This window comes from Balaenoptera musculus, chromosome 8, assembly GCF_009873245.2.
Source record: "Balaenoptera musculus isolate JJ_BM4_2016_0621 chromosome 8, mBalMus1.pri.v3, whole genome shotgun sequence".
NCBI lineage: Eukaryota > Metazoa > Chordata > Mammalia > Artiodactyla > Balaenopteridae > Balaenoptera > Balaenoptera musculus.
This window is the reverse complement of record NC_045792.1, coordinates 72,948,868-72,961,434: the sequence shown is the minus strand read 5'-3', so window position 1 is coordinate 72,961,434 and position 12,567 is coordinate 72,948,868.

Genomic DNA, 12,567 nt, shown 5'->3' with positions numbered 1-12,567 from the left:
TCCCCGCTCAGGTTCTACATGGTTGAGCCAGGGCGACCTTCCACACCTGATCTCCTGTTCACTCTCCAGAGCCAAGATCCATGGTTTAGAACATAACCATCTACACTGGGCCTATCCTGGATCCTGGAAGTCCTGGACAGGAGTTAGGATCACACGCCAGAATCTGAACAACAGAGATAGTGTTGTGGACATTGGTCATTTTTGGCTGCCCAGCATTCAAACACATCTTATTATAGGGAATTCCAAAATAAGTGGGAGACAGGGCCCTACCTGCCACTCTAGAAGCCAAGTGAAATATGTTCCCCCTCCCAAGTCCTAGAAGATTATTATATGTAGGTGAGATCTAGACTCAGCCAATCAGACACTCTCATCCAGGTTTTTTTTACTTTGGGGGGAGTAATAAAAAGATGCGGTGGAAAACTGAGATAGAGTTTGGTTGGGTGGAGCAAAGATATAGGATAATGGCATTGTGGGATCTGCCAGTGATCTGATTGTCTGATTGTTTCTGTTTTGCTTCCTTTAATTCCTGCCTGTTTTCAGAGCCTGTTTGTTATACTTCATGTTATTCCTGCAATAATTTCATTTTCTGCTTAAGCTACTTTCTGTTGCTTGCAGTCAAAAACCTTGACCGATACAGAGCAGAGTGGTTTGTTCCACATTGGCCTGCCACAGTGCCTGAACTCTTCCCTTTGAGCTCCTAACGATTTTCTACTAAAATGCAGCTGAAAATCTTGTCAGCTAATACTGTATCAAGAATTCATTCATCAAATCTGTTGCACTGATTTTCTTTTTTAAAAAATTGTAGCATAATTAATATACAATAAAATGCATGGATGCAAAAGGTTCAGTTCCATGATTTTAAACAATTGTGCATACACCTAGGTAATCACCACCTAAAACAAGATACAGAACATTTCTTTCACCCCAGAAAGTGCCTTCAATCCCTCCACGTCCCAGAGGCAACCACCTTCTGATCTATCAATACAGATTATTTTTGCCTGTTATAGAACTTCACTAAATAGAATCATACAGCATGTACTCTTGTGTCTCCAGTTTTTTTTGCTCAAAATAATGTTTTTAAGATTCATCCCTATTGTTTATAGGGCTGCGTTATGACCTTCATGGGTCCTAGGGACTTCATGGGCCCCTTCCTTCATAAAAAATAAAATTTTAAATGTATCTCTTATTACTGTGTTACTATAATGACAAATATATCCGTCTTATGTAATAAAATATTTTCTTCAACCTAAAAGTTCATTTTTTCCTTTTGATATTAAAAGAAATTAAAACATTTTCACAGGCCTGGGCTCTGTGCCTACTATGCTGAATGGGTAAGTGAACCCTGGTTGATGTATAAGCAGTTTGTTCATTTTTTTTTTAGACAATCAGATGTTTTTATTTATTTATTTATTTATGGCTGTGTTGGGTCTTCGTTTCTGTGTGAGGGCTTTCTCTAGTTGTGGCAAGCGGGGGCCACTCTTTCATCACGGTTCGCGGGCCTCTCACTATCGCGGCCTCTCTCGCTGCGGAGCACAGGCTCCAGACGCGCAGGCTCAGTAATTGTGGCTCACGGGCCCAGTTGCTCCGCGGCATGTGGGATCTTCCCAGACCAGGGCTCGAACCCGTGTCCCCTTAATTGGCAGGCAGATTCTCAACCACTGCGCCACCAGGAAAGCCCAGTTTGTTCATTTTTATTGCTGAGTAGCCGTCCAGTGTATGACTATCCCAACACATGTTTAATCATTCTCCTATGGATGGATATTTATAGTCTGTTTCTTGTTTTTTGCTCCTATGACTAAGGCTCCCATGAACATTCTTGTACCAGTGGACATATGTTTTCATTACTCTTAGGTTAATACCTAGGAGAGGAATGACCAAAGAGTTCGCTAAGGTGGGTGCACTATTTTATTCTCCCACCCACTTGGTATCAATCAATGGTGAAAATCAATCTTGGTAATTTTAGTTATTCCAGTGGATGGTAAGTGGTCAAATGGCTCATCTTTCTTTTAGCAGCAGAGTCCTGAGTTTTATCAGACCACATGGCTGACTATTTAGATTCTATATTTCCCAGCATCACTTGCAAGCTGATGTGACCATGTGACTATGTTTTAGCCAATGAGCTGCAAGCTGAGATAATATGTGCATATTTGAATCACATTTTAATAAGAAAGCTACCTGCTTTCCCTTCCCTTTCCCTTTCCTCCTTTCCTTAGGCCAGGATGTGAATGTGGTACAAGTGAGCCAGCTCTGACCATGTGGAGAAAGACACCCTAGAGGATGTCAGAGTAAGAAGATGGAACCCGAGTCCCTGGATGACTTCATAGAACAGAGCTGCCTACCTACCCTGGACTGTCCGCCCACCTCTGGGCTGTGGGAGAGAAGTCAACTTCTGTCATGCTGGAGCCACTGTAATTGTGTCACAGCAGCTAAGCCAGCATTTTGCCTAATATAAGATGCTTTTAGTCAATCTTGTCAATGGATACTTACTGATTCTCTAATGTGAGCTAAATACTGTGGTAAGCACTATAGATTTTTCCAGGATGAACCAGATACCAGATAAATGTACTCTCACCTGAGATGGCAAGTTATGAATACTTGGGGAGCTAAATAAAAGTACAAGTTAACATTATCCAACATCTCCCAAACTTTCATAGGGTAACACATGCTAAATGCCAAATGAGTGGACAGACAAGGGATGGAAACTTAGAAAAAGATAAGCCCATGGCTTTTCTTCTCTGACAGTTGGCTAGCATCAAGGCCCTGAGATAATGTGACACACCCTAGGCTACTAGGGGGACAGGGCCACAAAATTTCAGGGCAAATGGGAAGGCAAACACATAACGGAAAAAGGCAAAGGGAACACAAGGAAGCTGGGGTAACATGGAAAGGTCCTGGGCCGGAAGACCTGCCTGCCAAGTCCAGGATTGACATTACCTTTGACTTAGATGAAGTTTCTTCATTTATTTGGCCTCCCTTTTCTTATCTATAAAATGGAAACTGTTTTATTATGTTTACTTTGCTCCAAGAAACAGAGACTCACTCATGTTAACTTGAGTAAAGACGGTGACTATTGTAAGGATACACATAGTGTGTAAAGGAGACAGAATCTCAGAGAGATCTGAAAATAGGACCTGCTGTAGGATCAGGCCTCATGGAGATTGGAACTGGAAAGTAGTTCTGTATTTAGGTCAAATGTAGGGTCTTTAGCATCAGGGATCCATGCATCTTCACTTTAGAGCCATATTTCTAGTGACACCTTAATAAAGACTTTCTGTTTCAAGCAATTGGAACACCAACTCAAAATGTTTTGAGCAAAAAAAGAAATACACTGACTCATATCGTTGAAAACATCAGTGTGTGTGACAGCCTCAGACATCACTGGAGTCAGGCGGTCAGCCAGTGAGGCCAGGACTCAATCTCTCCTCCTCCCTTGGCTCTGCTCTCCTTCATGTCCATCTTACTTTCAGACCCCACAAGATGACTCGAAGGCGGTGGGCAGCTCCAGCCTGTCATCCTCTGTTTTAGTCAAGGTCCAAGATAGGAAAGACATGGCACTCAAAGTGGGTAGTCTAAGGCAAAGGTACTAAATGGATGACGTTTCAAAGAGCAAAGGAGGAGAGGGGATCATTTACCAAAACTGAGACAGAGAGAGCTGTCTCACAGGACCTGTGATCTTCAGTAGAGGAACACAGCCAGCATGCAGCAACCCCACAGAGGAAGAGTCAGGGGAATAATAGCCCAGCCTCACTCTTCTCCTTCCCTTATCTCCTGCTGTTACTCCTAATTGGCTGCAGTCAATTAGAAGTTAGAAGGAGCTTATATTGTGCAGACCAATTTTCTTTAGGGCATAGAGCAGGGGGCAGAAATGGAGAGAGTGGATTATTCAAGATATCAGTGCATCCTTCCAGATTTAAGTCCAACAGAAAAGGGCACAATTGTAAGCAAAAGTCCCCAGCTGTGTCTCAGTTCTGCCTGAGGAGAACTAAGGAGACCCTCCTGACCATCACTGTGGCCAGAGGAACGAAGCCTAGATGGGGCCAACGCCTCCCACATGTCTGTGAGTAGAGAAGGAGGTTGTACCCCTAAGGAAAGTAGCAATTTGGATTCCTTTTATTTCTTTTTCTTCTCTGATTGCTGTGGCTGAGAAGTAGAGGTCACTATTTAAAAAAAGAAAGAAGAATGGATTTAAACAGTATCTATAGTGGCCATACTTCTTCCCCATTTATTATCCCATTTATTCATATAAATATGTATGCTGAATGATTTTTTTGCAAAGGAGAGTTATAAATAAATGTAGCATGACTAAGGTATCTGGTGGGGTAAAAAGAGTTTGGACTTGGAAAAGGTAGGTGTTTGGAAGAAAATGTTTCTGTATTCCCCTGTTACAGAACAAATGCAACCATGAATGCATTCAACAATTTGGTAGCTGATTTGGTACATTTATCACATTCTTTTTTTTTTTTTTTTCACACACACACACTGTATTTTATTTTTACAAGAGATAAATAGACTGACACCAAGCATTGTACATGGATGACCACAACAAAAGCAACAATGATTGCAATTACCAAACATGAAACACACTCATACTATGTCATAATATTGACATTCAGTCCAGTAATCCTCCACTGTAACAGCTCCTTTACTTTGCAGTGAAAATTGATTTGTATATTCTTTGCCTCTGAGTCCTTGTTGGATTTTTTTTTTTAATTCAGACAGAAAGTCACAAAAGTTATACTCATCCTCATCAGTTCACTCAGTCCCATGTAATTAATTTTTTTTTCATCTTGATCTTTTGTTAGCACTTTTATGAGTTCATCAGTTTTTCATTAGAGTTCTGAAAATGCTTATTCATTCAGTTCAGCAGTACAGTCAGTTACCAGAAACCTGTACTTGTCAGAGTCTTTTCCATGAATTTCTTGAAGATGAAACCCTTTTATAGGAACATATTTGCAAAATCATCAGAGTACACCCAGAACTGTCTGTAAATGACAAAAGACTTAAAAATGACCACGGTTAAAGATTTGATGAAAGTTCATAATAATGCAGTTGACAAGAAAATTAGTTATTTCTGAGATATACATTTTAAAGTAATAACTAGGATTATTACTTATAACATTATACCAGAACATATAAGATTTTTAGAAATTTCATGTAATGTCTGAAACATTTATATTAACATATTTCCATACATATTTCCATACAAATACAAATATAAGATTTTTAGAAATTTCATGTAATGTCTGAAACATTTATATTAACATATTTCCATACAAATAACCCAATGAAAGTTTAGTATTAGTTGTTTTGTTTGTTTTTTTATACTGCAGGTTCTTATTAGGCATCAGTTTTATACACATCAGTGTATACATGTCAATCCCAATCGCCCAATTCAGCACACCACCATCCCCACCTCACCGCAGTTTTCCCCCCTTGGTGTCCATATGTCCATTCTCTACATCTGTGTCTCAACTTCTGCCCTGCACACTGGCTCATCTGTACCATTTTTCTAGGTTCCGCATACATGCATTAATATACGATATTTGTTTTTCTCTTTCTGACTTACTTCACTCTGTATGACAGTCTCTAGATCCATCCACGTCTCAACAAATGACTCAATTTCGTTCCTTTTTATGGCTGAGTAATATTCCATTGTATATATGTACCACATCTTCTTTATCCATTCGTCTGTTGATGGGCATTTAGGTTGCTTCCATGACCTGGCTATTGTAAATAGTGCTGCAATGAACATTCGGGTGCATGTGTCTTTTTGAATTACGGTTTTCTCTGGGTATATGCCCAGTAGTGGGATTGCTGGGTCATATGGTAATTCTATTTTTAGTTTTTTAAGGAACCTCCATATTGTTCTCCATAGTGGCTGTATCAATTTACATTCCCACCAACAGTGCAAGAGGTTTCCCTTTTCTCCACACCCTCTCCAGCATTTGTTGTTTGTAGATTTTCTGATGATGCCCATTCTAACAGGAGTGAGGTGATACCTCATTGTAGTTTTGATTTGCATTTCTCTAATAATTAGTGATGTTGAGCATCTTTTCATGTGCTTCGTGGCCGTCTGTATGTCTTCTTTGGAGAAATGTCTATTTAGGTCTTCTGCCCATTTTTGGATTGGGGTGTTTGTTTCTTTGATATTGAGCTGAATGAGCTGTTTATATATTTTGGAGATTAATCCTTTGTCCGTTGATTCATTTGCAAATATTTTCTCCCATTCTGAGGGTTGTCTTTTCGTCTTGTGTATGGTTTCCTTTGCTGTGCAAAAGCTTTGAAGTTTCATTAGGTCCCACTTGTTTATTTTTGTTTTTATTTCCATTACTCTAGGAGGTGGATCAAAAAAGATCTTGCTGTGATTTATGTCAAAGAGTGTTCTTCCTATGTTTTCCTCTAAGAGTTTTATAGTGCCCGGTGTTACATTTAGGTCTCTAATCCATTTTGAGTTTATTTTTGTGTATGGTGTTAGGGAGTGTTCTAATTTCATTCTTTTACATGTAGCTGTCCAGTTTTCCCAGCACCACTTATTGAAGAGACTGTCTTTTCTCCATTGTATATCTTTGCCTCCTTTGTCATAGATTAGTTGACCATAGGTGCGTGGGTTAATCTCTGGGCTTTCTATCTTGTTCCATTGATCTATGTTTCTGTTTTTGTGACAGTACCATATTGTCTTGATTACTGTAGCTTTGTAGTATAGTCTGAAGTCAGGGAGTCTGATTCCTCCAGCTCCATTTTTTTCCCTCAAGACTGCTTTGGCTATTCGGGGTCTTTTGTGTCTCCATACAAATTTTAAGATGATTTGTTCTAGCTCCGTAAAAAATGCCATTGGTAATTTGATAGGGATTGCATTGAATCTGTAGATTGCTTTGGGTAGTATACTCATTTTCACAATGTTGATTCTTCCAATCCAAGAACATGGTATATCTCTCCATCTGTTGGTATCATCTTTAATTTCTTTCATCAGTGTCTTATAGTTTTCTGCATACAGGTCTTTTGTCTCCCTAGGTAGGTTTATTCCTAGGTATTTTATTCTTTTTGTTGCAATGGTAAATGGGAGTGTTTCCATAATTTCTCTTTCAGATTTTTCATCATTAGTGTATAGGAATGCAAGAGATTTCTGTGCATTAATTTTGTATCCTGCAACTTTACCATATTCATTCATTAGCTCTAGCAGTTTTCTGGTGGCAGTTTTAGGATTCTCTATGTATAGTATCATGTCATCCGCAAACAGTGACAGTTTTACTTCTTCTTTTCCAATTTGTATTCCTTTTATTTCTTTTTCTTCTCTGATTGCCGTGGCTAGGACTTCCAGAACTATGTTGAATAATAGTGGTGAGAGTGGACATCCTTGTCTCGTTCCTGATCTTAGAGGAAATGCTTTCAGTTTTTCACCATTGAGAATGATGTTTGCTGTGGGTTTGTCATATATGGCCTTTATTATGTTGAGGTAGGTTCCCTCTATGCCCACTTTCTGGAGAGTTTTTATCAGGAATGGGTGTTGAATTTTGTCAAAAGCTTTTTCTGCATCTATTGAGATGATCATATGGTTTTTATTCTTCAATTTGTTAATATGGTGTATCACATTGATTGATTTGCGTATATTGAAGAATCCTTGCATCCCTGGGATAAATCCCACTTGATCGTGGTGTATGATCCTTTTAATGTGTTGCTGGATTCTGTTTGCTAGTATTTTGTTGAGGATTTTTGCATCTATATTCATCAGTGATATTGGTCTGTAATTTTCTTTTTTTGTAGTGTCTTTGTCTGGTTTTGGTATCAGGGTGATGGTGGCCTCATAGAATGAGTTTGGGAGTGTTCCTTCCTCTGCAATTTTTTCGAAGAGTTTGAGAAGGATGGGTGTTAGCTCTTCTCTAAATGTTTGATAGAATTCACCTGTGAAGCCATCTGGTCCTGGACTTTTGTTTGTTGGAAGATTTTTAATCACAGTTTCAATTTCATTACTTGTGATTGGTCTGTTCATATTTTCTGTTTCTTCCTGATTCAGTCTGGGAAGGTTATACCTTTCTAAGAATTTGTCCATTTCTTCCAGGTTGTCCATTTTATTGGCATAAAGTTGCTTGTAGTAGTCTCTTAGGATGCTTTGTATTTCTGCGGTGTCTGTTGTAACTTCTCCTTTTTCATTTCTGATTTTATTGATTTGAGTCCTCTCCCTCTTTTTCTTGATGAGTCTGGCTAATGGCTTATCAATTTTGTTTATCTTCTCAAAGAACCAACTTTTAGTTTTATTGATCTTTGCTATTGTTTTCTTTGTTTCTATTTCATTTAGTTCTGCTCTGATCTTTATGATTTCTTTCCTTCTGCTAACTTTGGGTTTTGTTTGTTCTTCTTTCTCTAGTTTCTTTAGGTGTAAGGTTAGATTGTTTACTTGAGATTTTTCTTGTTTCTTTAGGTAGGCTTGTATAGCTATAAACTTCCCTCTTAGAACCGCTTTTGCTGCATCCCATAGGTTTTGGGTCGTCGTGTTTTCATTGTCATTTGTCTCTAGGTATTTTTTTATTTCCTCTTTGATTTCTTCAGTGATCTCTTGGTTATTTAGTAACGTATTGTTTAGCCTCCATGTGTTTGTCCTTTTTACGTTTTTTTCCCTGTAATTCATTTCTAATCTCATAGCATTGTGGTCAGAAAAGATGCTTGATATGATTTCAATTTTCTTAAATTTACTGAGGCTTGATTTGTGACCCAAGATGTGATCTATCCTGGAGAATGTTCCGTGCGCACTTGAGAAGAACGTGTAATCTGCTGTTTTTGGATGGAATGTCCTATATATATCAATTAAATCTATCTGGTCTATTGTGTCATTTAAAGCTTCTGTTTCCTTATTTATTTTCATTTTGGATGATCTGTCCATTGGTGTAAGTGAGGTGTTAAAGTCCCCCACTATTATTGTGTTACTTTCAATTTCCTCTTTTATAGCTGTTAGCAGTTGCCTTATGTATTGAGGTGCTCCTATGTTGGGTGCATATATATTTATAATTGTTATATCTTCTTCTTGGATTGATCCCTGGATCATTATGTAGTGTCCTTCCTTGTCTCTTGTAACATTCTTTATTTTAAAGTCTATTTTATCTGATATGAGTATAGCTACTCCAGCTTTCTTTTGATTTCCATTTGCATGGAATATCTTTTTCCATCCCCTCACTTTCAGTCTGTATGTGTCCCTAGGTCTAAAGTGGGTCTCTTGTAGACAGCATATATATGGGTCTTGTTTTTGTATCCATTCAGCCAGTCTATGTCTTTTGGTTGGGGCATTTAATCCATTCACGTTTAAGGTAATTATCGATATGTATGTTCCCACGACCATTTTCTTAATTGTTTTGGGTTTGTTTTTGTAGGTCCTTTTCTTCTCTTGTGTTTCCCACTTAGAGAAGTTCCTTTAGCATTTGCTGTAGAGCTGGTTTGGTGGTGCTGAATTCTCTTAGCTTTTGCTTGTCTGCAAAGCTTTTGATTTCTCCATCAAATCTAAATGAGATCCTTGCCGGGTAGAGTAATCTTGGCTGTAGGTTCTTCCCTTTCATCACTTTAAGTATATCATGCCACTCCCTTCTGGCTTGCAGAGTTTCTGCTGAGAAATCAGCTGTTAATCTTATGGGAGTTCCCTTGTATGTTATTTGTCGTTTTTCCCTTGCTGCTTTCAATAATTTTTCTTTGTCTTTAATTTTTGCCACTTTGATTACTATGTGTCTCGGCGTGTTTCTCCTTGGGTTTATTCTGTATGGGACTCTCTGCGCTTCCTGGACTTGGGTGGCTATTTCCTTTCCCATGTTAGGGAAGTTTTCGACTATAATCTCTTCAAATATTTTCTCTGGTCCTTTCTCTCTCTCTTCTCCTTCTGGGACCCCTATAATGCGAATGTTGTTGCGTTTAATGTTGTCCCAGAGGTCTCTTAGGCTGTCTTCATTTCTTTTCATTCTTTTTTCTTTAGTCTGTTCCGCAGCAGTGAATTCCACCATTCTGTCTTCCAGGTCACTTATCCGTTCTTCTGCCTCAGTTATTCTGCTATTGATTCCTTCTAGTGTAGTTTTCATTTCAGTTATTGTATTGGTCATCTCTGTTTGTTTGTTCTTTAATTCTTCTAGGTCTTTGTTAATCATTTCTTGCATCTTCTCAATCTTTGCCTCCATTCTTATTCCGAGGTCCTGGATCATCTTCACTATCATTATTCTGAATTCTTTTTCTGGAAGGTTGCCTATCTCCACTTCATTTAGTTGTTTTTCTGGGGTTTTTTCTTGTTCCTTCATCTGGTACATAGCCCTCTGCCTTTTCGTCTTCTCTATCTTTCTGTAACTGTGGTTTTTGGTTCACAGGCTGCAGTATTATAGTTTTTCTTGCTTCTGTTGTCTGCTCTGGTGGTTGAGCTATCTAAGAGGCTTGATGGGAGGCTCTGGTGGTGGGTAGAGCTCTATCACATTCTTGACAGTAATTATTTCCCCTTTTGAAAGTTGTACGAGTGGAGAACTGCTGGCATATGTGCTCACGTTTCCTGCTTCCATGCTAATTTTTTTTCATTTTATGGATGGAGAAACTGAGTCACATATCTCTTAAATATTTGTTCTAAGATCATAGAATTAAAGTTTGATGCCAGGACAAGAACCTGGATATCCAGATCAATGACAAAGTGTTTAGCGATACCAGTGCAATTCTAGAATAGTCTTCAGGAAAGCATAATTCCTCTTCTTTTTAGCTGATTGTCCTATTTTGTTGTATTATTCAGGTTCCCTAGCATTTTTGAGAGTGTTCTCTCATTGATCAATGCTGAATAACAACCTATGCAAAGGCACTGTGGTGGGTGAGAGTATGGCTGGTTTTGAGGGGCCAAAAACCCAATATGACTGAAATGGAGGCATAAACACATGGGGTAGGGGTGGGGGAGAGGACACTGGAGAGGCAGGTAGGGGCCAGACTGTACCTGCCCTCATAAGATAAATCATCATTTATAATTATTATTCAATTTTAATTTTTTAAATTCAGCAAACTTGATTTCATTGCATTTTTAATGGTTTTCCTCTATTTAAGGTAGCCGCATATTACATTACTAGTAATACATTTATTAGTACTTATTACTATTAATACATTTAATAAGATGTGTAAAAGTGAGGACGTTTTAAAAATATTAAGAATAGGTGAGTGTAGAGTACACATGGGATATGACGAATTCATGAAGGAAATATTTGAATGAGAAGAGTTTGTGAAATACTGGCGTACTGGGCATTCTCATTTGCCCCTTCAGATCCACTTTCTACCCTCTGCAACCTTCTCTGTGACCCCAGAGCTGACCTCTAAGGCCCGTATCACCCCAGTTTCCCTTGTCCTGTGTCTTCTAGCTGGATTTGGCTAATGGGAGGCACTGGTTGGATCTGAAAAGGGGAAGAATGTGAGATAAGGGTCTCTATTTCCCCACATCCCTTGCAACAGGGTCACTGTGGGTCGGTCCTCTGCTAAAGGGCACTGCTCCCACCAGATCTCCCTCACAGATACAGGTACTCTCTAAGGTTCCTGTAACCACCTCCCCACCACACCTCTTCAGACCCCGGTGTGGTAATGCCTCCGGCTGTTGTTACCATTGGGACACAGCACCATTCCTTGTTGGGTTTTTCTTAACCCTCCCACACTCTTGTAAATCTTCTCTTATTAAAGTCTCCTCGCTTATCCCATTTCAACACTCTGCGTTTTCCTGCCAGAACCCTGACCAGTATGCCTGATGTGGTGGAAAGCATGAACTTTGAAATCAGACATAAGTAGATTTGAATCTTGGCCACTTAATAGCTGTGTGACCTTGGGCAAGTCCAAGTAGAGAAGCACAGTATTCATCAACCCAGGAAGACTCTACCCTGTAAGTTCAGGCACCACATCTATCTCACCAATACAGCCCCAGCTCTTGGGGGTAGTGTTTAATACTTAGTTGGTACTCAAGAAAAACTTTTGTATGGATGGATTTCATCTTTTATGTGACCTAGAAGGAGAGTAAGAGGGCAACTTGTCAAACATTCTTACTTCTCAGATGATACACAAGTGAAACCAGGTAACTCAGACTGGGACTTGAAACCACGTGCCAGGACTCGAACACAGCCAAAACCCAGATTGGGACTTGAATCCACAGTCTTTTAACTGAGATCACACACCTGGTCTCAGGACTTAATGAAGCTCAGGTTCTTGGTATCTCGTCGCAGAAAGAATTCAGTGAGAGACAAAATGATACGTAAGAAGTGGATTTATTTAGAGAGAAACACACTCCAGAGACAGAGCATGGGCCATCTCAGAAGGTAGGAGCGGCACCAGGGTATGGGGTTGTCAGTTTTTATAGAGGTGGGTAATTCCATGGGCTAATGAGTGGGACGAGTATTCCAGCTATTTTGGGGAAGGGGTGGGGATTTCCAGGAATTGGGCCACCATCCACTTTTTGACACTTATGGATGGCCTTGGAACTGTCATGGCGCCTGTGGGTGTGTCATTTAGCTTGCTGATGTGTTACACTGAGCATATACTGAGGCTCAAGGACTAGTGGAAGTTGCCTCGTCTGCCATCTTGGACCTATTTGGTTCT